Genomic DNA, 26,284 nt, shown 5'->3' on the forward strand with positions numbered 1-26,284 from the left:
AAAACAAAACGTACTACAGAACTAAATTTTCTTTGCTAATCTTTGCTTAAATATCATATTCCAGCCGCACACTTTTGAGAGATCATACAGTTATACAAATAATAGAAATAAATATTCAATAAGAAAACATATATAAAAAAGGGACATATTCTTGACAAATTGCAAATTAACAAATAAAATAAAATCGAAGCCTATAAACAACATTACAACTCAGACAAGAAAATGAATTAATTTATTAGTAATTTTACACAAATGATGTTTTTAAAACTAGATGCCATTCTGGTAAATAACATTGAAAAAATCACTATCGTCGATCAAGTTCTGCATTCTGCTTTTGTTTGTCCACAATTGACGGAACATCACTTGGATTCTGAAACGAAAGAAGAAATCAGCACATCATCCTTAGCCACTATTTCAAATATATAGAAAGGTGAAAATATGAAAACAGCAGCCACTTAATCAAAAAAAAAAATATTTTTTTTCAATAAAACACAGTTTAATTGGATTTATTTCGTTATTCAGCCCAATTGTTGTTCGCCTGCACTGACAACCCTCAAAATTTCAAACTTGTCTGAGGTCTTATTATTTAACATACGATTCCTAGCAAGTTAAAAAGTGCTCAAACATAATTGGATCAGAAATAAATAATCAGCTCATGAGATGTACCTCAAATCCCTTTGAAGTGAACAGAAGTCTATACAGAAAAATTGCCTTTCAAAATAGAGGATCAATGAAAACTATGAAATGTTTCAATTAAAAAAGTGTAACTCATGATCAAACAAACATACTTAAAAAAATATGATTCGCTATTTAAATAACAGCATTCACTGTTTTCACGTTTTTGGAAATTCATATTTCATCTCTAGTGAGTTTGGTAATATTTCCACCTATTTGTTACATTCCTAAAGAAAAATTTCAAGCTGAGTAGGGTATATTCAATTTGTTCCCAAAGTATAACATAAAAATATTTCTGAAGTGATTACAGAAAGCAAAGACGTTTCGGAATTCAAAAAATATTTACTTGTTGAAATTGTATTATAATTTATTGTCGAAACTATAAGTACCTCTATCTTTCAATAAAAAATGAATTCGGTCTAAGATAAAATCAAATTTTATTCAGAGGAAATGCTCTTATTTGAAACAAGATATAATGTATGTTTAAAACAAGAGATTGGCAAATTTGAATCAACGTGGAGGATTTTTCAGTTTGAATTAATATTTACTTGCAGAGCTCGGCAAATATAAATAATGCATCTGTGAAAAATTACGGAGCATTGGTATAATTTTCGCAAAATGAGGGCAAAATTAAGAGTTGCCGTCAAAGTTTACCACTTTCTCTTCGGTACTACGTATATAACGCGGTACTTACTGATATATCGGAGTTTTATCCAATTATAATACTTACCCATGAAAATATCTTTCAACTGTGCAAGTCTCCAGTCTTGTAAAATCTGTTCCATTATGGTATAAACAAAATAATCGGAAAGAAATTGCACTGCCTACAGACACATAGAACACTTCCTCCTCAAAATCGCAACACATCAACATCACTTTCCAACACATACTGGCGCGTACGCGATGCTTACAACGGAATTCCCCGCTCCCCTCTCACTTGAGAGGAGCATAGAAAGACCAGAGCACCACAGTTCTCTTCAAATTGAAATTCCTGTTATTTTCAATCGATCATAATATAGTTTTGAATGTAGATTCACAAAACTCTTGTTATAAACGAATTGAGTTTTTTGAAGGGATACAGTATTAAATTCAAACAAACACTATGTGTTCAGATCAAGTTGATATTGCTCTCGATTTGAAACAGTTTATTTTTCCCTTCAAATAGGTGGATTTTGAGATGATATTATATTTTCTTGATTCAAAATAGTTCATTTTCGCAACGATATAATCAAACGAATGATGTCGTTGAAAGGCCAAGAAATTTGATTTTTCTCTTGAAAAAAGTGTGATTTTCTGGTGGAACATGGCGATGTTGGCATAAAGTAATAGTTTTTCCAATAGATATAAACATTTCAAAGCAACCTATGATCTTCTTTCAAAGAAATACTTTTTACTGTGCAGCTTCATCGGACTAGGACTAGGGTTGTGGTGAAGGGTCGAATAGGCCCACTCACTTTGGAGCCAACCTAACCCAACCCATTCATCCAGAAATTGGCCTAATCGCTAAAGATGACTTTTCAATGAGCCCATTCAGCGAACATACGTCGTTGTTTATGGTCATTTACCTCAAGTTCATGGATCAGTTTAATCTCTTACGGGTGCAGGCCCCAGTCTCAAGGTATAATTCATTACGTTGTGGTCTTCGAAAGGCTGAGTTCTTGAGTGCCTCGGATTCTCCCGCACACTCTCACAGACAGCGGCAAATCTTGCGTTTAGTCGACGTACAGGTGTTGGTCAATTATTTACTGAACCAGTGGATTCAAATTTATCAACCATATTGCGAATAGTCCTCTTGATAGGACTATTATGGCGACCGTAAAATAGGCTCAGCGCGCGGTACGTTGCCCGAACAGAATACTCATTTTGATAAAACAATCACCTTCCATGGTAATTTGGCAAACACTGAATGAATGACAAATAATTTGACACATGTAGCAAGATGACCGTTATCAATTGTCAAAGTTTGGAAGTTACTGAGGACCCTATATATCAGATACTCCTTTTCAAACTATATACTTGAAGGAACTGAAGAGTATTTTGATAATATTTTTTCCCAACAAATATTTGTCGTGCCTTTTTGAATTGACGTAACTTCTATGAATCGATCGAAATAAATGAAGCACTTAATGTTACACAGACAAAGAGACAACAATCAGTTTTATTGTATTTATGAATATCGAAAATATATTTCGAAAAATACCTGAACCCCTCACCTGAATCCGTCTCTGTGTCGGACACCCCACTGAATATATCTTTGTTAGATTCGCGCCCTTTGAGGCCATATTTTCACTCTTTTTTCTCCTGGTTCGCCACTATTCCCCGCTTACCAATAACTTCCGAGACGTTTTCTTTAACGCTGCGGGCGTCCCACTTATCAACCCCATATAATTTGGATAAATGTAGGCTAGACGTAGGGCTTTCTGTTAAATATTCTGGTGGAGTGCTCGCTTTGCTTTGTTTTCGAACCATTGATTATGTTATCTGAATTTATTCCGACAGTTCAGTTGATATCTCGTAGATGGCGACAGGGGCTGTTATCTCTTTATTGTTGTTCTCGTGTAAAATACGTGAAACGTATTTCGTTGCAGATAAACGATATTTTGTTGTAAAACAGGAGAAAATCCCATTAAGAAGATTTATTGAAGGTATATGTGATTCGCATTTCGAACAATCTTTTGAAACAGCTTGATGAAATTATAAAAAAAAATCATTTTTCAAGCAAGATTCCATTAAATCGACGTAAGCTAATAAACTAAAACGAGTGCAATACGTTCTGCTCGGAATTCAGATTTTATTTTTCTACTTCCTCCATCTCAAACCAATCATTAGGTGTTTGACAGCAGGTGGGTAATGGCTCATTTAGAATACGACCGTATTCCGTCCACATCCACGGCGGAATAACACTGAATAATTGTAATAACGAAACTGTAAATGTAAATAATCATATCAAAAAAACCCTAATAAAATAGTTTGTGGAAAATTTTGTCACCAATTTGTGAATCATTCAATTGAGTTCTGACTGACTGACTAAATGGTGTATTATCCAAAGCCATAAATAATCTCAAACGAATTTATTGTACCATTCCTTTCTACGGTCAGTCGTAGAAAAAGTATAGTGTGCACCTCGAGGATGGGCCAATAGGAATTATCGCACTCGGCTAACGCCTCGTGCTCATAATTTTTCGCTCGTGGGTAATCGGTTTCTCATCCTGATCGGTACATAATATCCTGTGAATCAACTAACCCTGTCTCACAATGACGATTTAGTTTCGACTTCTGACCAGTTCTTACTCAAAAATAAAGCTTAAAAGTTTCACTGAAATATGTGCAAAATGTACAGGCTGGGTACACTATTTTTGCCATATTGACGGAAGCTATGGTCATGATATATTACCTAGTCTAGTTCTCAAGTTGGAAATGGTGAAAAATAAAGATAATGGTCGGAAAAATACGTGCGATGGCTCATTCGATTTGAATCGATATCTAGAAAAATGTGCTGAAACCATTGTCAGCACATAAAATCTGCAAAAGTGATAAACAAATCAAGATGTAAAAAAATATATTCAGGTTTTTTAAAGATTTTGAAAACTAAAGAATTCGAATATTTTGAAAAAAGTTCCTTGAAAAAGAGGAAATTTACAAAAAAAGCCCCACCTTTTTGAAACTCTATTTCTCTCATTATTAATTTTAATTTAACGCCGAAAATAAGCCTCCGCGGATGATTTTAGGTATCCGAAGCGAGTACGTCAAAGGAATACTTCTTTCAACTATTAAGTAATTTTTGAAAATGCATAAAAATTAGGATGTATTCTGAATTCTGTTAAAAATTAATTTTTCTTAGAAAAATTCTTAAAGTGAATTTTTGAAAAAAAAAGGTAATTATCAAATGACAATATTTTACTAGACTTGCGTCTTCATTGAAGACCACAAAAAAATTCAAATGATGTTCAAAAAAATGTTTCGCTTCGTGGAGCTCTTTTTACCAGTATAATCAATAAAATCACGTTATAAAACGTCAAAGAGATTCGATTTTTCGTTTACTATAATAACAAAAAATGAATAGTCGACTTATTGTTATGATTTTTCCATATTCTTCATCTTATTTCCATTTTTGTATTGAATAAACGAATAGACTATATGAGTTCAAAAAAATTTGTAATTTTGTTGTCTTCATAATATGATTCGATTTTTCTCTCAACAACAATTATTATTTGTTCATAATCGTTTCATTTCATATTCCAAATGCCTAAATAATCAGTTAAGAAATGATTTCTATTTTAAGTATCATAATTGAGGAAGATCAAAACTGTTTTGATCCTACCTTTGGAAATGATCACTTGTTGATCGAAACACATGTCGAGGTGTTAAAATAACGGTTTGGTGTTGGAAAAAAACTCCAATTTGTTGCAAACAAAATTCCTACTATGCATTATTTTTTTTTTTTCATCAACTTCTAATCACTACAAAAACAATCATACATTTCGAACTTTCGAATACATTTTTATTGTATTTTTATTGTACTCTTTAAAATTAATGAGCTTTTCACCAAATTTGTTACTATCATTAATCGAATGTTATCTGCATTTGTTTATAAAAAATAAGAGACACCTTTGACGTTTTTCGCCATTTTTTTACTCCTAGCATGATGAATAACGCAAATATGATAATTTACTTCCAAGGAACTGTCGTTTATTGATTTAATCTGCAATTATTTATTTGAAAATGATTCAGTTTTTCATCTATTTATTTATTTAATTCATTCAATTGAAAAAAAATATCTTCTCAATCCTGAAAACGTAGTAACAATTTTGGTAATTGTTTGATAAATAGTTTATTCACTTACTTTGTTCTACATATTGAACAGCCATTTTCGTTGTTAATAATAGGAATGTAATTAGATATGTTGTTAGCTTATCTAAATCATTTTTTATATATTCTGCTTCAAAAAATGTCGATTTGAATACAACTTAATATTGTTGTATATCATACCCGAAAGAAAATAACGCCGGCCGCCACTGGTAACCCTAAACCAAACGTGACGTAGCTAAGAGCGCGCGAATGCACGATGATTTCCCACCACTCGTGAAGCAGCGAGAATAATGCTATGGACTTGGACAAAAGTTCTTCTACGTCATTCGATTATGATATCAAAAGGCTAGCCACGAGGATATCGAGACAGTCTAGTGGACGTTACAGTGCGGTACGCGAAGTGATATAGTAAGGCGATAGACATTCAAATAATACTTGAAGTTTTAGTTGAAGTATTTGTGTATTTAAAGTGAAATAAAGTTAAGTTTCATTTTTCAGTGTAGTCAATCATTGGTCAACCCACGGGTGAAAACTTATTGAATATATTTAATTTAGGTCACATCCCATATATTAGGGATAATTGGACGACCTGTATATAAAATCTCTGTTTCAATAATAATTCAGCTGCCTGATATAAACACTCGACCCTAGCAAACAAAAAAATTCCTCGGAAAAATAATCGTGGGAAATGAACAGGCTGCCAAAAAGAACTTGACTCGGATTTTCCATTCATAAGAATATTTCTTGAGAAATAATAAAAGGGATTAGAATTTATCCGGTCTTGCTGAAAATAAGCTTACTTAATCTCTATTAATCAGCCGCTTCTTCTGCTTCAACTTCAAGAATTTGAATATTTATCTATCATAAAATTTGGAGTAGATTTGCATTTAGAGAGCCAGATAAGTTCATCGCAAGGGATATAATTCTATTTGCAAATCTAATTTCCTTTGTAGGACTTGTAGAACAGCGTCTCACAGAGATCGTTCTTATCTATTCCATTATTTTTTCAATTGAAGTTTTCCTCGTTATGTTATGATAATGGATTCGTACCGGCCCGGAAAAATTATATTTAGTTTTCATTAAAATTCTACTCTGCTGTTCAGATTACTTTGAGAGATCAATTTCTCAGATCTATTACGCGTGTGATGGTTCATGGGATCTCGAGTTCTTTTCGTTATGAGTAACTTCATCCAGTGTGCGTTTTTTCAGGGCTGCTACACTTCGATAGAAAAGCTTTCGAAGTTTATTCTTACTAATATTTCTAATTTTCCTGAAAACATTCTTCTTTAATTGAGGAAATGGGAAAGGTAATTCAAATGCAACTTGCATATAATTGGTCTGCTCAAAAAAGAGGTGAATCTTTCAGTTTCGCGGGATCGTGCATTCTATTCAGTTTATAGATTTAACCTGTGTAACTCAATTAGAAATATTTAAATAAAAACAAAGATATATTGCTTACGTAATTTATATTCATACATTTCATACATATTTATATAAATATATTTATACACATTTATATAGAGATTTATACATAATTTAATTTTGAAGACATTAAAACAAACAAGACAAAATAAAAATATCAAAAAGCGTTTAATTCCCAAATAAAAATTATTGAGAAGGTTGAGCTTGTTTCTGTTTGCACAGATGTTTAATATTGGGCTCTAGCTTGGTTAAATACAATCTTAAGTCATCTACAACATTTAATTTATTTCTGTATTTATTTTTGAGATAAGTTAAACTTATCACATAAATACGTGATGCAAAACCCAACAAGAAATAACATAGCAGTGTGGAACGGTTCTTTGTGCTCCCTCCCAACACAGATCCAAAAATCTAACAATGTAGTACCAGAATATTTCTTTTACAACGTGGTGTCACACGAGATTTCAATAAGCTGCTCCTCGATCGGTAGCCAGGCGGTTCGACCTGGGTGCTTTGTTCACTCACTCGAATTGACTGCCGTGTTGGTCGGTGGTTCAAGCTCTAGTCTGAATGATCGATTTCCACTTGCTATTGTCTAGCCAGTGTTAGGAATCACACATTAAAAAGTAAGACCTCTTTAATCCTTAGCTCTCACAAGTTTCGAATTCTGAGGGTTGTCGTTCGTAGGGGTGCGACAGCTGGTTAACGGAAAACAGATTTTAAACAGATTTTTTTTTCAATCAACAGGCAACACTGATTACTGCAAAACAGCTTCACTTTTCACCCTATTGAGACTTGAAGTCAGCGTTCCCGTATCCCGCTCACATTATAATCAAAAATAATTGTTCTTTTGGTTTTCGTATTCATTTCGTTTTATTAATTTATTTTATTTTAATTTAGTCATCATTAAAACGGAAAACAACAATGTGAGCAGAAACGAAAGGGATGTAATAAAACATATGCTGGAGGTTTATCAAAGATTTACTTTGTTAAGGGACACGTCGACCTTGCGTATACCTTGGATTTTAGAGTTTTTTCCTCTATTAAAATTTAATGGTTTGTTGGCCAGCCGCGTACCCGCTAAAAATTTTCGCGTACGTTTATCCAAATTCTGAAGGCATTGTTTGTTTTGTTTCATAACAGTGTAAATCGGGCATTCGAAGAAGATATGAAATGAAGTTTCGGCCTATTATTGCAAACAGTGCACTTGTATAGGTAACGCTAGTTGCACACACACCGATTTTGGACGGCCAGTATAAAATCGGCCGATATTTTATTGGTAGCGGGTGCTTGCACACTCACCGGATTTTTATCGGTCAAACAATCAGTTGCTTTGTTGTCGCAATTAGCACGCACTACCAAAACGAAGTTAATGCGTAGTAACTACAATTTCATCGAGCATTCGAGACTGGAATGGTCGGTAAGAAACCGGTGAGTATGCAAGAGTGTATTTAGTCATGTACGCCACTACTTCCCGGTACTGCCGGCGATACAATGGCAGTGGACGGCTGCTCACCGGTATTTTACCGGCGACGATCACCGGTCGGCGTGTATGCCAGGTCCCGTTCCCACTTGTGGTTCACTATTGGAATTTGGACGACCGGTACAAAGTCGGCCGTCCAAAATCGGTGTGTGTGCAACTAGCGTAACTTTATCAGCAGATATGAGCTAGGTTGCGTTGAGGTACTTAGCGAATTGTACATATACATGTAAGGGTAACGAGATGCCGCAGAGGTATCTTTGTTGTACAGATGCCTGTCATATTATTCCAAATTTCCAGAGATCCGCCATCAATAAAAAATTGCTTTGCTTGAAGTGCCCAATTATATTTTGCATCAGTCGTATTCAATAATCTTATTTGTTGTTCAAAACAAAGTCTTGGATAACGATCACTTTCCTTGGCAAGAATCTTGTGCAGCCAGTTTAAGGTAATTTTAAAAATATCAAGTGCAAGTTCAACTCGTCCCGTTTCCACTATTGCGTACTATATTGCGTGAGGTATATTAATAGGTACTAAAAGAATTCTTCTCCAGAAACTGAGATGTACTCTTTTTAATGCTTCCAAATATCTAATGCCCCATGCCGTAACGGAGTTGAACATAACACTCATTGATAATGATTCAAATAATTTTACTCATGGATACCAGGTGTCGATTTCAGCTTTATACAAAATAGGGATTACAGAGCCAATAGCCTCTGTTTTCCCTTTCCCTGACGAGGTGAAAGTTACTCCCAGATAAACATATTTGTTTGTTACCTCTAGTGGTTGTCCGTTGAAATGGGGAGCAAAATTAGGTTCACCATATCCACCTCGACCAAATTGCATAATTTTATTTTTTTGTAAATTAACGGTCAGCCCATTGCATGTAGTATATTTTTCTAGAATCTTTAGCATCAATGTTCACACCCTGTGCCTGGTTATCATAGAAGAATGTTTCTATATCCGCTGTAAATAGTGCGAATAAAAGGGGGCCCAGAGGCTCACCTTGAAGAACACCAGTTGTTAATTCAAATAGTTTAGAGAGGCCACCAGAACCTTTAATTTGAATAGTTGTTTTGGAATACAACATTTGTATTATCCACAGGATTTTAGCTGATATCCCCATCTTGACTTATTTATCCCGGAGTAAGTTATGGTCAACAGAATCAAAAGCTCTTCTGAAGTCAAAAAAAAATAGCGAATAGCTTTCGTTTTCTATGTCTAATATGAAAATTTATCACTGAGCTCAGTGTATATATACATTGTCTACACATCCTCGACCAGGGCGAAAACCAGACTGACACTCTGGCAATGATTTGCAATCATCGACCCACATCATGAGTCTGTTAAGTATAAGGGTTGTGGATATTTTGAGACAACAAAATCAATCGTTCCGTAAACGGATGCTGGACAAGATTCTTTAAATTCTCCATTCAATTCGTGAAATAGGATATAGTGAAATAAAAAACACTCCAAATCAATTTTTGTTCAAGTGACGTAAAAATCAGAACGGAATCGGCTGTGACATTTTCCAAAATTCCATCGACATCGAATGCTCAGTTTTTTCAACTCCGTTCGATCCGGCAAGCTTTTAATCAATGAAACAATGGATTCATCGCAGTGTGAACAATATCAAAATTCAATATGATTTCCAAGAGGAAATAGCTACCGGTATTTCAGATAATTTCCAGAAGACTGCTCGCATTGTGACAGCGTCACATCCTCATTTTTGCCGAAAAAATATCCAGCTTCGTGAAAATTTAAACGCCAGCGAACGAGCTTTGCAGTTTGAATAACTGGAATATAATTCAGTGAATGAAGCTACCTTTTTTTACTTTGAACTGTAAGTGGGTTTTTCATTTATTTTCAGGTTTATCTTCCAATAAATCACAAGCATTCAGTTGACTTTTCTGTGATATATTTATGTAGCCGGTTGTTTGATTCTCTTGGTTTTCTACATCCTTCTACTCCATTAATAAAAACAGAATGTACATCAAAAAATCTTTTGGATTTTTGAATAGATCTTTTACGTATTGAAGTGATGACTTCTTATGGAAGGGTAAACCGGTTCGTTACCTAACGTGATACAGCGCCAGGCTCTAGCTTCCATTTTTATCACGCACGTCGGCGGAAGGCAGGCTCCTCCTCTCTCGTCAGACAAAGCTTAAGCCGGAATTACATTATCATGTTGTAGTTTGTTGTGATGCTCTCTGACGTGACGGCGAGTGTGCAGACTATTCTATCGTGTCGGGGCGCAGTTGACTGAGTTTTCGAAGAGAGAGGGTCGAAGAGAGCAGTCGCTGGATGTGAAGAGAACCTGCTCAAAGATAGATGTGTAACGAAGGACTCGATACAATATAAGCGTAACCTCTCTATGGCCTGGATCGATTACCGTAGGGCATTTGATACAATATCGCATGAGCTCATCTTGCATTTGCTCAGATGCCCGACAGAATAGTGAGATGCATTGAACAACTGATACCACTCTGGCGAACATCTTGTCAAGCCAGAGTCCAAACACGTTGGGTCACTTTCAGAAGTGGTGTATTTCAGTTCGATTCCCTCAGTCCCTTTTCTTCTGCATCTCAATATTTCCATTATCCGTTGCGCTCAGATATACTCGAGAGTATAATTATGGCAACCTTGGAAACCGGAGGCACTGGTTCACCCATTTATTTATATGGATGATCATAAACTTCATGCCTCTGGAGAGAAGGATCTCCATCAGTCCTTGAGGGTGGTGGAAGAGTATACGCATGCTATCGGTGTGAAATTCGGGATAGACAAATGTGCAATGATTCATCTCAAAAGAGGACAATGGACTACGGAGAGGATGTGCAGCTTGTAGATGGAAGCATCCAACACCATTTGGATGCCGGAGAGACGTATACTTACCTCAGGATGGAACAACGCCATTCACAAGAGGTAACAGCAGTGAAGAACTCTCTCCACGGCAAGTATCAGCACAAACTTCGACAGATCTGGTCATTGGAACTGTCGGGGAAGAAAAATGTGCTGTAACAAATATGCTTGCCGTTCCAATCTGACTCTATTCGTTTGCAGTAGTGAAGTGGACACGGGAGGAGCTCTATCAACTCGACGTAAAAACCCGAACAATGATGCATCTCTATAGAAGTTTGCATCCCAAATCGTCCGTTCCACGGTTGTACTTCCCGCGACAACAGGGAGGCCGTGGACTTTTGAGTTTGGAATGTCTACATGACAGAATGGTTTTGGATATAGCCTGTAAAGTCGTCAGGAGTTCGGATCCCCTTCTCTACATGGTCCGTGACCATGAGAGAGCATTTCTCTTCAAGGCAGCTGCCCGAGCAGCTGATGAACTCTGTTCAGTTTCCGACACTGAACGAAGTGACCACAACTCTGTCATCGAGTTGGAACCCGTTTAGCAAAAAGCTCATATATAAAAGCCGCATATATCACCTCACTTCTGCGGAAACACATGGATAAGCAAATGCATGGGTTCTTCTTCAATAACATTAAAGACCTTGGCTTATCAAGGCGCCTGACTTTCGCTTTCCTCGGATCGAGTGCGCTGAAGTCGGAAACTGAGGGGTTCATCATGGCTCGTCAGGATGGTGTCCTTAGTCCTTAGTCTACCGCAGTCGCGTGTCCTATATGGAAATTCCTTAGCATGCAGCTACAAGTTCTCGAATCTAAACAATACGAAAATTTCACACTATGCCAAGAAGGGTTGCAAAATTTATTTGGAATCCGGTTTTCGAATTAGCATATCCACATTGTCACTAGTAAACAAAATATTCAGGTACTCAATCAAGCTAATTACCTTTTTTATCACCTACAGTGGTGTTATATGAGGGCTAATGTAATCAATCATTTTTAGTTCAATGTATAAGTTTAAAAATATCCTTATAGCACGAAACTGCAGTAACGTTAGTTACAAATAAATGTGGTGAAAAACATAAAAAAGTTACAATTCTCTTTTCTTACCAAAAAGGACATAAGCGATTCTACTAGACCGCAATATGGGAATAGTGGATACTTAAAATCAAATTATTTTTCTAAAAAGCTACATAAAAAAATAAAAACGAAAATATGTTCATAATTACCTAAGTTACTCAGTGTATAGCTTCATAATAGTTAGAACTTAACAAAAAGATACAAACTATTACTAACATAGCAAGGGGCAAGTCATGAGCCCAGTAATATGTACATATTGTAATATACAGTTATACAGTTTCACTTTGAGGATGGGGTGTGAAATGGGGAATATATCTATATTCAGTATAAATCTATTCACCACGGCACACATTTTATCTAATATAGTGGAGGATTTTGAGACGTAGAAGGTGATATTTTTAGGAGTTGAGTAAGAAGAAATGAACAATCTATATTGAATATTTTGAAAAAGGAAGCGTTTTTTGTGCTCGACTTCGAGTTTAGTTATATCGAATTCATTTTCTAAAGGTTCACAGGACGAGTGCTCCTGAGATGTAGATACCATATTTCTGGTAATGAAAATTTGCTCATAATAGTTTCTGAATACTTTTTCAGTTTGATTTCGCCTGGATCCTAAACGACTGCAGCAAATTCCAATCGGCTTCTAACTAAGCTATAGTAAGAAGTTTTTATTGATTGAGCATTTATTTTTGTCATAACATGACCTTTCAACGAAACCTATAATTTTTTGTGTCAAAAAGGAAAGCATGTTTGCAGTCTAATATTCATGATTGGCGAATTACACAAGAAAAATCACAAAAAAAATTCATTTTCCGTGAATAATTTTCACAATTCCTCAATTGGAAAATTCAGAGAAGTTTGAGATTCAGAATTGAATTGAAGGATCATTCTATTTTCCAATCACTTGAATAACTAGTTCTTTAGCAAATCTTAGGTACTGATCTATGGGCTATTCTGAGGGTCACCCGTTGAAAAGTAATAACTCGTTAATCCCTGGTTGAACTTCTATCAGGATCAGCTACATTTCCATTAAACGTACTGATTCACAAATTGAAATTAAAATGTATCACCAGAGTTCATGAAAATCATTACTGCAGTTGCTGAGATATTCAATTCTAATATCTACACAAAGAATTATAACCACCCAGTAAGAGTTCAGCTCAAAGTGAGCAGAATAAAAATGGGCAGAAAGAAGCGAACACTATATTATCCAGACTGAATAAAATAAGTTCATTCGCTCTATGATAAATGGTTCATACACCAGACCCGAAATAAATTTTCCTTTTTGCAACTATTCCCAAATGCATGATGGTCTAACCGCGAGTAAAATATTACCGGAGGTTCACTAGGTAATTCAGACCTAATGTTAAAAGTTGGCTTGGACCTCTATAAATCCCCATTGTTTTGGCGTATTTGTTTTTACATCGACTGCGGAGTTAAACGTTTCGAATATTATCTCGACCATTATAACATTTTTCGTCAACGCGCATTTTTTTGGTTTATGATGAATGTTCTAGAGGAAATTGCTTCGGGCGAAGCAAAAACTATTATTAATTAGTAAAACCAACAGGCCCTAACGGTTTCTACTCGAAAAAAATTCGAGGTTATTTATTAAGCATTTAAATGATCATTCAGAAATTTTCAAGATGATCTCAACCGTGCACATGTGGCAAAGAATATTAATGAACTGTCACTGCAACAAGAAATATATTGGTATCGAGGGCAGATTTGATGTTGTAGTTTCAAGCACAAATGATTTAGCTAGTCAATCAAACCAACTGTGTATAATGTCACCAGTCCGGGAAAGAGTGGTGAAAGAAACGATTACCAATGTATTCATTATTTTCCTCTGTTGAATAATGAACTACTTGCTGAGTCGTAGCAATTTTACAGTAAGAAAAGATCACTCATAGAAAATCGACATTTTTACAGATCTGTCTATACGAAAGGAAAACGAAGAAATAAGAATTGAAACTTTTCATGTTTTTCACCGCTTCTATTTGTAACTAACGTTACTGCAGTTTCGTGCTATAAGGACGTCCCATCATACTATTTGTCCGACTCAAATCTTGTCCTTTCGCAAAAGCCTTCGTGCATATGGAATATATTCATTCGGTTTGGGAAGCGCTCTTCATTCAATAGCCTGGCGTTTTCATCAGCAAACCCATACGTGTAGTGAATATCTACAGACTCAAAATTAGTATAATTGCTCATGTTCTGATTGAATTTTTAACAATGTTTCGTGATCTCACCCACTTCAACAATCTGTTCCCATCATCAATATACATATATGGGTCCTATGCTGGGATTTCCTATGCTGTCACATTCGCATAACATATGACGAGCAGTCATTGTTCCTTTGTTGCAATGCCTGCAGCTCTCTGTTGTATAACTCTATTTTGTTCAGATGTCCTCTCAGTGACCAGTATCTAGTGAGTAGTACTACAATTGCTTTAAGTCTATCCTTGCTTGAATCAGCTATTCTAATCTGTTTCAGTTTTTGCTACCTTCACTTGAATATTTTTGAAGAGTGTGATACTTGAGTGTTTTGGGACCAAGTAATCAATCAATATATGTCTGTCCACCAGTTCTTGCAGCTCTTCACAGAATTCCCAGACCAGTCTCGATAGTGTTTTTTGGTTCATCAGTGCCCCGAATGTAGCCTGGTTATCTCAAAATGAAAACTGATGTATACTGGCCGAGCAGGTATTCGAAATGATGAATGTGTCCAGCATAGTAAATTTCACTTTCTGTCCCATGTTCGGTTTTTGACACTGTATTCCAAATGTTTCTATCTTTCTGCCGAACATGTTCTTGGGATTACTGTTCATTCTTCACTTTTCTCAAATTGATACTTCAACAGCGAAGTTTCAATGTCATGTTGTCCGGAAACATATTTGATGTTCCTTTTTCCTCATAATCTAATCTGAGTTGACCCACCGTCGCATCCTTCATTATTAGAAGATTCAAAGTAGAAAGATTCAATGCAGCTATTGGAGTTGTTTCCATTGCTTCCGCTTTTAACAAACAAGTAAGTTCTTGCAATACTTAATTAATTGATGTCGGTTTTTTGTTGCATCTATGGTCACCAAACCATAAATGCATATATTGTCATGAATTTAAACTTCAGCATCATCCAGTTTGAGAGAGAGAGAGAGTATGTGTTTATTATCCAAGATACAGGACCTGAAACTGATCCTTTGGGCACTCCCCAATCAATCAGAACATAAGGAGTTTTTCTGGAAGTATGTCAAAAAATCTTTTACCCGAAAATGACGTCTTCATTTCCTTCAAATGTATACATATCAAATATTCTGCTAGTTATAAATCGATATCTGAAAAAACGGTTCTGAAATAATAATGTCCACCCCACAGCTGTAACACTAGTTGAAAAATTATTCATGAAATACTCTTCAATACTGCTGTTGCCTCAGGAACTTGCCACAAAGTATAGCTGTATTTACGATATTCAATATTTCATAACTGAAACCATCATGGTCTGTTTAATATTGATAGCATGCCACTCTCGTAACGATTTATATGTTAAAGCCAGCTGTTGACGACGTGGAAATATCACGTTTTATGACTTTTTAATCCGACAGCGTTCAGCACATGATTTCCTGTTGTCCCAATCGCTGATCCATCGGGAAACACTTCGCTAAAAGGATGGATTATGCATATGCAACATGCAGAAACATACTTTTGTAGGTCAATCTGTTTTTACTATATCACTAGTGGGTATATCTCAGGTAGTTGAAGTGTTATCGCTGTCTATAGATTTTCTGCTCACGAAAACGTCGATATCGGAAATTAAATAGATGATTAGAATAGAAAGAATTTTTAAATTACCGTTGGCTACTTACAAAATGAAAAATCAATTTCAATTGCTAAGATACATGAAGAGATACATAGATAGTTACTAACACTATTCAGTGTGTATAATGATAGGTTTACCCGAAATAATCATTTGGCATCCATTTCCGCATTCTTCGAGTTGAAAAACAACAAAAAAAGTTTCGTTCTGTGACTCATCCACATTATGTTCCTCCAAACGTGATTTTATTCCTCAGGATATTGAAAAATTGTTCGAAAATTGAAAATACAACATTTTCTATTGCTGCTTTTCTATAAAATCGAAATGTAGCTAAAAAATTCGTCATAGGTGTTTTTTTGAGAACAAAACACAAGCACTACAGGAAAATCCGTGAGGCGCTCTAAGAGCGGTGCCTGTGCGGAAGTAGCAATTAATGCAAAGTTCAGTTTCTTGATCCTGTGTCTCAACCCTGTTGAGATTTTGTTGTACATGTTTGAAATAATGGTTTTCAACCAGGTAACTTTTGTCTTGAAGTAATGAATATCAATATTTGGAAAATAGTTCAGCTGAATAGAATCAAAATAGTTTATTATTAATACAGAATCGGAATTTCAGAAACGTTAAATTTGTATACATATTCTGATCGTTTTATTAGCGCTACTTTGAAGAAAGCGTGTCTAAAATAACGAATTGTCACAACTAAAAAGATTCAGGCATGTTCTGTTGAATCTTATTTTAAAACCGTGATGCAATCTACAAAAAAAGCGATAAATTTAAATAATCTCATACAGATAAAAATTGTACTCAGAAAAATAATTGAATAACTTTTTTCAATATTTTGAGAAATTACCCTACTTTTGGAATTCTTTGTTCAGAATATGACAGACAATGCGAATGACGTAACTAATTTGTTTTTGATTATTTTCTATCTAGTCAAAGTCAAATTTGGAATATAGCCATCATTAAAAAAATTTCAATATTCTTTGATATGTTCTTCTTGATTGGAAGAAATTATTGAAGAAATACAATATATGTAGGAATCCACATATTGTCCCTTTTCGAGACAAAATTATTCCTCAAAACTATTTCTCATCGAGAAAATTCAATTGTTATCTGAATATTCAATTTAAATTCAGTAGAAGTTAGTACTTTGATATTCCTGAATAATATTTTCTTATACAGCAATAAGGTACCCCGAAATACTTCCTTGGGGTATACCCAAAGCAGTGATTTACATAATATTTTAGACATGCCGTACCGCCAGCTCGATGTTGACTTCTCAACCCAACATAGAAGGCAAGTAATTTTGGAAGTTTTTCAATAGTTGAAGGAACACTATAATATTTGTTGTCACACATTATGAGTCTTTCAGACCTTTCGTGATACTGCAGAATTCTGATGGAATTCTTTGTGTTTGGGTTACTTCCTTAGGGAGTTTTCAGTTTCAGAATTGATTACCTTGTGTTCGTTTCAAATATCCTAAAAGGACCTTCGAAACAATTGAATTGCATTGAAACGTATGTTGAGAAATCATAAAAGTCCTATTTGCATTGATTGAGACCGTTTTGAACTGAATTAAACCCAAGAAGTTGAAACATTCAACATTTTGAATATGTTATTTCCTTTGCGAAATTTTATGTTGAAATTCAAAACCACAACATCCCACTAATAGCTCGAAACAAATCTATATTTTGAAAAGCAGACTGAATAACTCTTCTCCTCAAAAACAACTACATAAAATTGTTAGGTTAACCATTTGTGAAGTATAAATCAAATACATTTCAGAACCGCCTCTTTCTTCACCTCGTAACATATTTTTAGACGTCCGTTGTCAACAAGAATGCAGACTGAAGTGTTTAGTGTTTTGAATAATGAGAAATCCACATTTGTGTCTCCTATACTGCACACATATAGTACGACATTTGTAATAATTGTGTGATAATTCAATCAGGTAATAGATAATACCTTGGGGTACACCATACGTAGATCAAGTACCTGGCTATTCTCAATCTTTCAGCTCAATCAATCTCTAATATTCTCATAGCCCAGAGATTCACAAATTTTCAGTTGCTTCATAGATAGGCAGGTCTCCTCTGGATTTGTGGACAAGAGAAATACATACTCAAAAAATTAAATAGAAAACCCATACAAGTCAATATAGGCAGATGTGACCGACCGGTCGGTAGCCGGGCGGTTCGACGTAGGTGCTTTGATCACTCAGTCAATCGGCCGATGTGTGACTCGATGGTTCAAGTCCCAGGCTGAACGCTCAATTTTCACTTGCTATCGTCCGACCCGTGTTAGGAATCACACGTTAAAAGACACACGTTAAGACCTCGTTAGTTCTTAGCTCGCACAAGTTTCGATTTCTGAGGGTTATCGTTCGTAGGAGTGCGATAGCTGGTTAACGGAAAAAATATATTTTAAACATTTTTTTTAATGGTGATTATCGGGTCCATGGTGGTTAACGGGTCCATAAGCCCCATATGAATTATGGAATCTAGAATTACTATAAATATCTAATGAGCACCTTATTAGCACTTTATTCTCATACCATTACTTATCGAGGAACGTACTGTAAGAACTCAGTCCATCAGTCATAGTGGTTTTCCATAATGCCCCATAGGCATTATGGAATTTAGGTTTAATATTATTTATCTAGTGAGCACCTAATTTCTTGTCCTTATTCATGAAATAACGTACTATAAAAACTCAATATATCAGTCATGGTGGTTTTCAGATCCATGAGCCCCATAGTCATTAAAGAATCTACTTTTACTATGAATATCTAGTGAGCACTCAATTAGCACTTTGTTTTGATTATCTATGTATTAGTTTACGAGTATCTCAAGACTTTAATGCATATTGTAATTTTATTTTTCTCAAATCAAGCAAATTCAAGCTTCAACACTCCTCTATTGAGCGTTTTAAAAACATCGCATTTGATTTGTAGTAGTGTACGGTTTCAAGATCGACCTGACGCACGTCCGTACGGGTTACAATACAGTCAAATTGTGTTTTCGATTTGAGTTAACTTTCCTTTGGTGAAGTAGTCAGTTGGGCTTGTTTTCTACCTACGATGTAGGTAGTTTAGTTGGATAATTAAGCGGTTTTGATAACTATTAGCAGTTTCTAAAAATTTCTAAAAACGTCAGCATTACGATTATGAACTGATATTTATGACCATCCCATCATTTGGGATCATCGAAAGTATGTCGGTATAATTCTGACTTTATTCAGTAAAATATTGTTCAGTTCCCATCACAAAACATTTTGTTGCGGAGTATATGGTTCTAACCTCAAAGTTGTTTTCACCCTTGTCCATCCATTTTGTTCATTTATACTCCTATATTAAAGCTTGTATTATTTTTCAAACTTCATGAAAGTAGTGAACCCAGAACTTATTGACAAACAGCCATGAATTATAAGGAAGTGACTGATGACATCAAATCATATTAAGTGCAACATATCGTTCAACTATAAATATCACATTATTTTCAATGAGTCTCTTAGATTTTCATCTTAATCTCATATCCGTGTGCGAATAACTTCAGGATTTCTCCTGCAGGGTTTTGAAAACCCATTTAGGGTCCTCGACGTCCATAACATAAGATTCTTCATAGCCTACTTCCATAAATCTTACATTTTCCTTGAGGAATATGCTCGAAATTTGAATCCAAACTGTAAAGGGTAGTTTTATGACCATCCTTTCGGTCCAGAGGGCTATAACTCGCCCACAAAAATATGTGGCAGAGGAAGTGGCTTTACAAGAAGCACTTGATCTATCTAGTAGCAGGAAGTGGATTTTTGTGGGCAGGCGAACACGCCAGATATACGGAGGGTCAAGTATTATAAATGTAGTGGGGTTATTAATGGTCGACTCGGCATTGGTCACTTTTTACGGCTCCGGGAAAAACTGTTATGATGAAACCGGTGCGCCGGAATTTGATAATTAGGTGGGCGGTGAGAGGAATTATGGCCGATGGAGTGGTTTTTGTTGTTGATACCGAACCTATCATTAGCAGAGACGGCTCTTCACGAGTCGGAAAGTCATCGATTAAACTATATCAGGTTTTATGATACACCGTTTTTGTCGTCGGTCTAGTAGAGATGTTACTGTTGATAGTTTTGACGTTCCGTAAACTGACCTAAAATCGATCCTCAAGGATCGATTTTAGGTCCACTTCTCTTTGTTTTATATACTTCTCAGTTCTCACACTGCCTTCTTCACACTTCCATGCATTGTTACGCCGACAATACACGGTTGTATTCACAATTCGATGAAAATTCATTCAATATCGCGCTCGAACAAAAGAGTCATAATCTGCACTCTCTGATCAAGTAAATATTGTCTCTCTACAAACCCATCTAAATCTTGTGTCATGCTCTTCTGTGTGCCAAATGCAAAGAATTGTTGCAGCGAGTTGATTAACATTTCCATCGATGGGGTTCAATTACCAAAAAGTGACGTCACGAAAAATTTAGGCCTTCATCTCGATAATTCTCTGCGTTTTACTACACATGCTTCTCAGATTCTAAAGAAGGGTTATGTGAATCTAAAATTAGTATACTCGAGTGAAACTCTTTTGAACAAAAAAAATAAAATATTACTCTGCGACCCACTGGTACTATTTCATGTCAACTATGCCGATACTGTTTATGGTCCAGGACTCTTGAAATCTGACAGGCAGAGACTTTAAAAACTACAGAATTCGTGCATAAGACTTGTCACAGGCGTAAGGAGGCGTGAGCATGTGTCTCAATACTTGGAACAAGTCGGGTGGCTGAACATGGATGCTAGGCGCACACTGCATTCTGCTTGTTCATTTCATAAGGTCATATCTACTGGGAAACCTGCCTACCTATTCCCGAAACTGTCCTTTAGAACCGATATACATAATCTAAATTTGAGATTTAAACATCTTTTGACTGCAACTAAACATAAAACTTCTCTTGTTCAGGAATGTTTTTCTTATAACATTGCACGCTTATATAATCGGCTACCCATTCCCTACCACCACTTAGTTTCAAGGAAAATCTGAAGACATTTATGCTTCAATCCGTTCTGTAAGCCATTGCCACTCTCAGTAAAAATTTTCTCTGCGTCGAGGTTATCATCATCCTGTACCTCTGCACACGCATTACCCCACCCCATATCGGGGCTGCGAACAGAACCACGGACTGAACTACCATGTACATCGCCCTTCTCTTTTGTACCCCTGGTCCTCTTATATTTGGTAGGAGCTTGGTCAGTGCCGCAGTTTGCCTATCTGCTTTCTCGCATAGTTTCCTAACCCGCTCATTCCATACACCTTTGTCATCCAAATACGCGCCTAAATATTCAACATATTTTTTTACACGCGACTTTTGTTTCTTGCAGCCTGAAGAATACATCGTCTCTCTTTCTAGGACCCTTCAATATGATTGCCTCAGTTTTATGAGGTGCGAGTGCCATTGAGCGAGTGCTCCATCCAACGGTTTATGAGTTCCATCGCACCGTTTCCTTTCCGCAACAGATCCTGTTTATTTCTGGCTCTAATGACTACTGCAAGGCCATCTGCGTATGATACTGTGCCACACCTGTCCGGCATATTCAGCCTCAGCACTCCATCGTACAGGACATTCCACAGAGTTGGTCCGAGAACTGAGCCCTGTGGAACCCCCTGCGACATGTCTCGTATATATTTTCCCTTCTGGAGGGTTCTGTTGCTTAGATATGAAATCATTAATGCCAGTAAATAGTTACTCACCCCCAGATAAATCAATCTGTTCATTATCAAACGCCATTTTGCAGTATTAAATGCATTCTTGACGTCCAGCAATATGACAGCCCCCCACCTTGCATCGCTCTTGATATAACTTGGTTCATCGCTGTCACAACCGACCTGTTGGCTCTAAAACCGTACTGCGCCTCTGATATGCCTCTTTTCCTTTCCAGCTCTATTTCCAGTCTGTTCTTGATCATGTATTCGTACAACTTTCCAAATTCATTTAGAAGACATATTGGCCTATATCCTGTACCTATACTCTTAGGTATAAGGACCACATTTGCTTTTTTCCAGTCGGGGGGAAATTTTCGCTCTATCAGCAACTGGTTCAGAACCCCCTGAATCGGGTTAGTGATTTGACCCACGGCCATCTTCACGGCTTCCGGAAGTATGCCATCTGGGCCTGGTGCCTTTCGGGGCTTCATCCTGTCAGCAGCTCCAAACAATTCTTCCAGAGTAAAAGGTGGTGGAAGCTTGGTTATCTCGTACGCGTACCTCAACCTGATCGTATGGCGGCAATAGTTCTTCAATAATCTCAATGCATGCTTCCTGTTCTAGGACATACGGTGTCCTGGGCTGTTTGAGTCCATTTACCACCATCTTATATCCTTGACCACAAGGGTCCTCTTCCAGCCGATCACATAGGAGGTTGCATTGCTCTTTTTGGGATCTCTTAATGGTATTGCGTAATTCTCTTCTATTTTCTTTATATTCCTTCTCTAATCGTTCTATAATATCGGGTTGTGGTTGCCCTTCGCCAGCTCGACTCAGATTTCTCCTGGAACCATTGCACCTTGAACTTAGTGCGGCAATCTCCTCGTTCCACCACAACGGTTGCCTCATGTTATTACCTCCTGCATCCTTATCCATGCTCACCTCTTGCGCATTTTTCACTGTGCCAATAAGCCTCTCTAGGTCACTTATGTTACCCTCTGTAAGCTCCAAAGTGGTCTTGAAGTCAGCCTTGTTCAGATGTCTTACCGGGTTCCATACTGCTTTATGTTGTATGCCACTTAAATTGGACATTGAAGCTTATCGTCCTATGCAGACTCATGTTTTCTTTCACGGATACCTTCCATTCAAACACCTTCGTCGACGTCACCTGTGAGGAAAATGTGAGGTCTATGAACGATTTCTGGTTGCCTCTAACAAATGTGGATGTTGTTCCTTCATTGTGTAGTACCATATTCAAGGTATTCATCCATTCTTCCAGGTATTCCCCACGTGGATTCGTAGAGCCCGCATTCCGGAGGTTGGATTTTGCATTGTGTCACATTGATCAGTTGACACCTATGCATAATATGTTATTACTATGAATATGTAAAAATCATCAAATTTATCATTATGTTTGTGACATGAATTTTCACATATAAAACATCAAATTCTCATTTATTCGTTTCTTTCCTCTGTTTTCAACTTTTCTGTCTTCTTCTTCTGCTTCTCTCCCTTCTTTTCTTTTTTTTCTATTTTTCATGAAGTTCGATTGCATATAATGTGTATTAATATAAGTTATCTATTTCTGGTTGGATGGAAGAGCAATTTCTGCCTTTGTGTGTATATGATTTGGTTAGGTTGTCATAGTATCTCTTGTACTGTGTAACCTTTCAATAAAATCATTTATTATTTTTATTTTTATGCATAAACAAGGGTGGCCTCAAAATTTTCCGACCTCAACAGGAAGATAGCGTAAAAGAAAACTGGTGAATTTCGTTGTTCATCTGTTAACCGTTTCTCAACAAAGTTTCAGACATTTTGAACGCGCAGTTTCGCGTGCTTTTATGCGTTCGTTTTTGGTTTAACGTTTCTAAATTCTACAATCTGAACAATTATCTCATATGTTTCGTTATTTCGATGAATCCCTCTATGCCACATGAAAAAAGTTCAAATTCAACTGTACATCAACGTTCAGAAACTACAAGTACTTAAACAAAAGTATCTAATGAATAACTCGATATGAGTCTAGTAAATGTTCACAAACATTGTGGAATTGGCCGTGGTGGAAGTGCGCCCGACTCACGATCGGAAGACCGTGAATTTATCTGGTTGAAGCTGAGATGATTCTGAAACCGTGTTAGGAATCACACGTTAAAAGGTAAGACCTCGTTAGTCCTTAGCTCGCACAAGTTTCTCAACTTCTGAGAGTTGTCGTTCGTATGGGGGCGACAGCTGATTAACGGAAAAACAGATTTTAAACAGATTTTAAACTATTTGGAAATAATAACCCAATAAGTTTCTTCGGCTTCCATGGCACAATGTTCTCAGTCAGATACTAACACTCATTGTGTTCTTTTCAACACGGAAATTATGTTGGAGAACAGTTCTGCCATTTCATGTTGGAAAAGGCAAATTAATTCCTTCAAACGAGGATGAGAATCAACGTTTTTTATCGCCTTTCCAGCTATCAAAAACAATTCCTTGTGACGGCTCCGCTGCTTTCAGTTTACTTTCCTTCACTTTTGACGTCAGATAATCATTCGTTCACGATTCAACATCTGTTTTGTTGTTACTCCTCTCAACCTTCCAACTTTGTAGTAAACACTTAGGAATCAGTATAAATATTAAACAAAGGATTATAATTTTAGAGGCAGAGCGATCTGAACCGAACATAAAATAGATTTTTGGCTTGAAGAAACGCAGAAGAAGACACAAAAAATCCTTTGCAATGAATTTGTTGTTGAGATATCCAGCTTTTATTCTGTCACTTTTATCTGGAGAATGTGTCAGATACTTCCAAAATGAGGCATTTCAATGACAGTATGTATTGTTCACTGTTTTTCATTCATTAATCATTATCAAGAAATTTATTCAAATATACAGTGGGACCAAGAGAATCTGATACAAAAAATTGTTCAAAGAAGAATAACAAATAATACAAGGTGTACCAAAATAAGTGTAAAACATTCCTCATCGAAAAAAAAAGATCTTTCATATAAAGAAACTTCATTGGAGCATCCCTTGTTAAGATACAGCCCCTTAAAGGGGGTATATAAAATTTGTATAACAATTTTTTTCACAAGCACTGAAGAAGTTACAATATAGATATTAACCTGACGTTTTGTACTACCAAAAAGACACTTAGCCAGTAATTTATTTGGTTTACCCCATGGTTGTAAGGGGTGGAAAACGCAACCCCTAAAATTTATTTCCAATGTAACTTTTTGTCTTATTATTTGTTTATCATTTAAAAATTCATTTCTGATAGCCTGTTTCATTCTTAACAAAAAATGTCTTCTGGGTTTTTTTGCCCAAAATAAACCAGTTCGCAGCAAAAAATTATTTTAGGAACAACTACAGAGATACATCGTCATAAATGCGAAAATATGAAACTAATCTATCTAGTAGGTCGCTATTAGCGATAATGACAATTAAATTGGTATGACGCTGTCAGTTTGTGAATTTTCGAAATTGAATCAATACTAATTGTGTGTTGTTGTTAATTTGTTACTTTAATAATTCACTTGTTGATAAAATGGCATACACAAATGAGGAAATGGCTGATATGCATTATGTTTACGGTCTGTCGCAAGAGAATGGATTAGAAACTTCTAGAAGATATACTGAAATGTATCCTCAACGGCAGCATCCTTCACATAGAATATTTGTTCGACTTCATCAACGATTACGAGAATATGGTTCAAACGACAAAAGAACGCAGGATTGTGGTCGCCATCGAGAAGTACGAACACCGCAGCTTGAGGAAGCAGTACTTAATTCGATTAAAGAATTATCTGCTACCACTACTAGAAAGATTGCTTTACTGCTGAATGTTGATCATATGACGGTATTTCGGATTATAAAGGAACAACTCCTATATTCCATCTGCAACGAGTACAGGCACTGTTACCGCGAGACTTTCCGAACCGTCTCGAATTTTGCAATTGAATGCTGGAAATGATTAGGAGAAATTGAAGACGATAGAATTCACAGACGAATGTAGTTTTTCTCGGGACAAGACTATTAATTTTCATAATTACCACATATGGGCTGATGAAAACCCTCACGCTATTGTCGAAACTAACCATCCAGAACAGTTTTCTCTTAACGTGTGGCTCGGATTTATTGGGGATGATTTATTTGGGCCTCATTCTCTACCTCCTCGATCAAATGGTGAGGCATACGTTCAATTTTTAAGAGAAGTGCATCCAGTACTGCTGAAGGAAGTTCCTTTGGGCGTCAGAAAGGATGTTTTTCATGCATGATGGGGCTCCCGCCAATTTTAGTCAAGTAGCACGTCAGCATTCAACTGAAACATATGCAAATCAGTGGATAGGTCGAGGAGGACCACAGAACTGGCCCGCTCGATCCCCGGATCTCAATTCTCACGATTTCTCTATTTGGGGTCATTTCCAGCATTTGGTTTTTCGTACTCCTGTTCGC

The 26,284-nt window shown here is 36.3% G+C and overlaps 1 protein-coding gene across 3 annotated transcripts in view; it reads left to right on the forward strand.

Moving 5' to 3' along the window:
* The window catches only part of pxb (putative Hedgehog signaling attenuator pxb), a 157,759-nt gene that overhangs the window by 79,452 nt on the left and 52,023 nt on the right, over window positions 1-26,284 (forward strand). The gene's annotated exons all lie outside the window — the stretch shown is intronic.

This window comes from Leptinotarsa decemlineata, unplaced genomic scaffold (assembly GCF_025532065.1).
Source record: "Leptinotarsa decemlineata unplaced genomic scaffold, Ldec_3_MD MMD2_tig00078422_RagTag_RagTag, whole genome shotgun sequence".
Lineage (NCBI taxonomy): Eukaryota > Metazoa > Arthropoda > Insecta > Coleoptera > Chrysomelidae > Leptinotarsa > Leptinotarsa decemlineata.